Genomic DNA, 6082 nt, shown 5'->3' on the forward strand with positions numbered 1-6082 from the left:
CATGTTATAATTATGGCTATGATAATAGATTAGGATGATGATATACTATAACGAGGGTTAGATGAGATGAAGATGGTAATTTGAGTTTTAAGTTTAAGAAGAAAAGCAAACAGCTCAATCCATGTTATATAATTAAAACCGTGACTTATTTCAAAAAGAATCAAGCGGTTCATTGGTTTGATGTGTGTGTGTTTAACGAGAGGTCATGGGTTTGAGTCTTGTCTGGAGCATTTTTTTTTCTTCAGAAAATCAATAAGAAGGGTATACACTTTTTATTTTTCATTTTTATTATTATTATTATTATTATTATTATTATTATTATTATTATTATTATTATTATTATTATTATTATGATTATTAATATTATTATTATTATCATCATCATCATAGTATTACTATAAATATTATTTTAGCAAACAAAAGACATTTATATAAAAATATAATAATTATATATCATAATTATATCTAACTTACTATTTTAAAATAACATATAAAAATAACATATATATAGACATATATAACATTTAAAATAATAAATATATTATTATTCTAAATAAGTTATAAATATAATTAACAAATATAAACTTGTCTGATTGTGATTATATATTTTAATATATATACTTGATATAGGTTCGTGAATCCGCGGCCAACCCTGCATTGTTCAATTTAGTCATATGTATTTTTACTACAAAATACAGTATGGTGAGTTTCATTTGCTCCCTTTTTAAATGCTTTTGCAATATATATTTTTGGGACTAAGAATACATGCGCTGCTTTTATAAATGCTTTACGAAATAGATACAAGTAATCAAAACTACATTCTATGGTTGGATTATCTAATCGAATATGCCCTTTTTATTAAGTTTGGTAATCTTAGAATTAGGGAACAGACACCCTAATTGACGCGAACTCTAAAGATAGATCTATTGGGCCTAACAAACCCCATCCAAAGTACCGGATGCTTTAGTACTTCAAAATTTATATCATGTCCGAAGGAGGATCCCGGAATGATGGGGATATTCTTATATGTATATTGTGAATGTCGGTTACCAGGTGTTCAATCCATATGAATAATATTTTGTCTCTATGCATGGGACGTATGTTTATGAGAAATGAAAATAGGAAATCTTGTGGTCTATTAAAAGTTATGAAATGATTATTTATGATAAACTAATGAACTCACCAACCTTTTAGTTGACACTTGAAAGCATGTTTATTCTCAGGTACGAAAGAAATCTTTCGCTGTGTAATTGCTCATTTTACAGATATTACTTGGAGTCATTCATGACATATTTTAAAAGACGTTGCATTCGAGTCGTTGAGATCATCAAGATTATTATTAAATCAGTTATAGTTAGATATATTATAAAATGGTATGCATGCCGTCAACTTACGTTGTAATGAAAGTTTGTCTTTTCAAAAACGAATGCAATGTTTGTAAAATGTATCATATATAGGTCAAATACCTCGCGATGTAATCAACTATTGTGAATCGTTTATAATCAATATGGACTTCATTCGGATGGATTAGGACGGGTCCTTTCATACCAAGCTAAAAAGGGGCATATTCGATTCGATAATCCAACCATAGAATGTAGTTTCGATTACTTGTGTCTATTTCGTAAAATAGTTATAAAAGCAGCGCTTGTATTCTCAGTCCCAAAAATATATTGCAAAAGCATTTAAAAGGGGAGCAAATGAAACTCACCATCCAATATTTTGTAGTAAAAATATTCATACGACGAAATTGAACAACTGAACAATGCAGGGTTGGCCTCGGATTCACGAACCTATATCATTTGTATATATATTAATACATATCCTAGTAGTTGAACAATTATATATATATATATATATATATATATATATATATATATATATATATATATATATATATATATATATATATATATATATATATATATATATATATATATATATATATATTATCACTGATATAATTTTTATATTAGTAACTTATATATTTCGTTATTAATATATGTTCATTTTTATATATATAAAAATATAAATTTTGTTACGTTATATGTATTAAATATTTTATATATATATATCTCATTTGTTTATTAAAATAGTATTTATAATATTACCAAAAATAATAGTAGTGATTAAAATAATAATAGTGATAATAATATTAATGATTCTATTAATAATAATATTAATGTTAGTTTTAATAATACATCTTATGATAACGATAATAAAAGAAATTTTTAAATTTGAAAAGTTTATTAATAATGATAATGAAAATAATAATTTTTATACTAATACATAATATTTAATAATAATAATTATTATAGCAATTTCATTACTCGTGATAATATTAATAACAATACTTATGTTAATCATAATCAAAATTTTCATGTTAAATTTCTAAACTAATAACTAAGGCTTCTATAACATCAATTTGTAATTCTAATCATAATAATAATAGTAATACTTATTTTAATAATAATCATTCTAATAATAATATTTAGTGATAATACTAGTGCTAGTAATGATAATGATATTAATATTAGTGATAATAACAATAATACTAAATAATATTACTTTTATTAACATTGCTAAAGATAACTACAATAATACTTAAATGATGACCTTTACAAAAATTCTTATGATAGTAATAATTATAAATATGGTAATAATACTAATATTTATGGTAATAATATTAGGTTGTATTGTTTTCCTAATAATGATAATAATAATCATAATCATAATAATAATGATAATACTTTTAATAATAATTATAATTGTTATAACACTCATTATGATAATAATAATTATTATAATACTTATAATAACAATAATAATAATAATAATAATAATAATAACAATAATAATAATCATAGTAATAACACTAATAACGATAATCATAATAATAATAATAATAATAATAATAATAATAATAATAATAATAATAATAATAATAATAATAATAATAATAATAATAAATAAAAATGAGAAAACTACCTCACAATGAAAAAGTTCCAAAAAAAAAAACTGCCCACGCCCGGGCTCGAACCCGAGACCTCTCGCTACCCCGTAAACACTCCTAACCATTACTCCGTTTCTGCTTTTCTGTTTTAATCCCAACCGAAGTATTTATAACCCATAACTTATTTCTATCTTCTTCCCCCCAATAAACTGTATTCGACCAGATCATTCCCTAAATCAAAGGAAGAGTTAAGGTTTGAATTATAATGCTAAATTGAAACAGAAACATTTAAGGATTGATTAACTTAATTAAAATAGTTTAAAAAAATTAAAATAAAATTGTGACAGTAACAAAATTCGTTTTTGAACTTTAAACATGATTTTGGATTTAAGAAAGTTTTAGACTTCGACTGCAACATGAAATATGTTTTAAATCTATCATAGAAACTATCTGGATAATCAATTTGACTTAAAACCTTTATACGATTACAAATTTTACGATGAACACCAGTTTGACTTTTTTTGAAAATTCAGTTTGACTCACGAATTAGGACTCGATACTAAAAATTAGAGATTGTAACTTTCCAAATAGTTTGTGGCAAAAAGGTGTAAATTGGCGGGAACACCCTGATCCCGTGTGCCTTTTTGGCACCAGCCATTGTCCACCCCACAAGGATTAGCTCCGGGAAACTCCCATATCCTGGACCCCCAACCATGTGACAGACTGACCCCCGGAGGGATCGAACCTGCATCTGTATGTGGTAAACTTCCACATGGTAGGTCCCCAAGAATATTTGGGTGTGGGTACCGTTGAAGCACTGCTTCTTTGGTAACTTTCCAGATAGTTTAAACAATGGATTTCTAACATAACTACATTAATAGATTTTTAAAATTGTTAAGAATTTGAAGAATCAAATAAAACGTAGTCAAACAGAGCAGACATTGTGTTCTTCATCGTTTCTGTTTCAATTTGATTAAATGGGTAATGTTAAGAGTGTTTGAAATTGATAATTGATAATGTAGAATCATTTTTGTATCAATTACAACTGGATGTGAGTGGTTTAAATAAGATATCGCCTTTGACATGAATTGTTCAGTAATTTAAATAAAAATAAATAAAGCAAGAATTCGATTGATAACAGATTTTGGAATTACACTAGTGATTAAACACTGATTGGTACGACCAGTTAAACAGACAAACAATCACCTACATCATTGAAAACGATTTAAAATAGTATACGTAACTAGACAAATTTTCAGTATTTATTTATATGTATATATTGTATTTATATAATTATATAGCTGAATATATGTATTTTTCCATATATAAGACTGAAATTTATATATGTATACGGTCAGATATATATATACATACTGATACTGATATAAATATATATAAATACGTATACATATATAAATTTCAGTCTTATATATGGAAAAATACATATATTCAGCTATATAATTATATAAATACAATATATATATATATATATATATATATATATATATATATATATATATATATATATATATATATATATATATATATATATATATATATATATATATATATATATATATATATATATATATATTTAACAGTATTTTATATATACATATTTATATATATATATATATATATGAATTTATATATCTTATTTATATAATTGTGTTTAAATATCAAATTCTTAATTTTTATAATTAATTAGTATAATTATATTAATTTTATTGGTAATACTAATATTAATTTTATTAGTGATAATAATATTATTGATAAAGAGTTTAATAATAATTAATAATATGATAATAATCATGTTTGTAATAACAATATTATAATAATAAAATTTATATCTATAGATTATATATTCATATTTAAATTGGTATTAATATTAAAAATACTATAATAGTTTGTACATAACTACTTTCATATTTGTATCATAATTGTATTAATATTGATATTTATTTTAATAGTAACCATTTTAATATAGTACTATATTTTATCTTATAATTATATATATATATATATATATATATATATATATATATATATATATATATATATATATATATATATATATATATATATATATATATATATATATATATATATATATATATATATATATATATATATATAATACAATTTGTAATTACATTTATTAATAATTATGTCATATGAATACATATATTGAATGTTTAATATTTATATATTTTATAAATGTTATAATATAATAATTATTAATATAAATCTTTTATATATATATATATCTATATAGATAATAATATCATATATCTATTTATATATGTTTATTCTAATGATAACTTATTTATCTTGTTATTTTTACATTTTTAATTCTAATTAATTACAATATACCTTATTAATATTATATATACACTTATATTTATATTTATATATATACATTTACATATTTAATCGTTCGTGAATCATCGAGAACAGTCAAAGGTCAAATGATTTCATGGAAACAGTTCAAAAATTTTGAGACTCAATTTTTGAGAACAGTCAAAGGTCAAATGAAAAGGAGTAATATTTTCGGCCAGAACTCGCTAAATTTATAGGACCTGACCCAAATTTCTGGCTCATACGATTGCATGAGATTGCTTCTTCCAGGCCATGCGATCGCATGGCCAGCTGGATCAGACCACATTCTCTTATTTTCTAGTTTGCCGACAGTTTTAATATATAATATAATATATATATATATATATATATATATATATATATATATATATATATATATATATATATATATATATATATATATATATATATATATATATATATATATATATATATATATATAATTTAAAGAATTAATTATATATTATATTATATTCATGTGCATAGTTGACTTGTAAGTTTTAGTTCGTTGCGTCGCGTGTTGAGAGTTGACTCTGGTCCCGGTTCCGGATTTTCAAACGTCCTTGCGTACAATTTAATATCTTGTACTTTGCATTTTGCAGCTTGTACTCTTATAACTTTTAGACGTTTCTCATCAATAAATTGAACCACTCGAATTGTATTTTGTACTTTTTAGATTTTTGGTCGTTTGCGTCTTCAAATCATCGAATCTGTCTTTTGTCTTCACCTTTTAATATTTAAACGAATATCACT

This window comes from Rutidosis leptorrhynchoides, chromosome 1 (assembly GCF_046630445.1).
Source record: "Rutidosis leptorrhynchoides isolate AG116_Rl617_1_P2 chromosome 1, CSIRO_AGI_Rlap_v1, whole genome shotgun sequence".
Classification (NCBI taxonomy): Eukaryota; Viridiplantae; Streptophyta; class Magnoliopsida; order Asterales; family Asteraceae; genus Rutidosis; species Rutidosis leptorrhynchoides.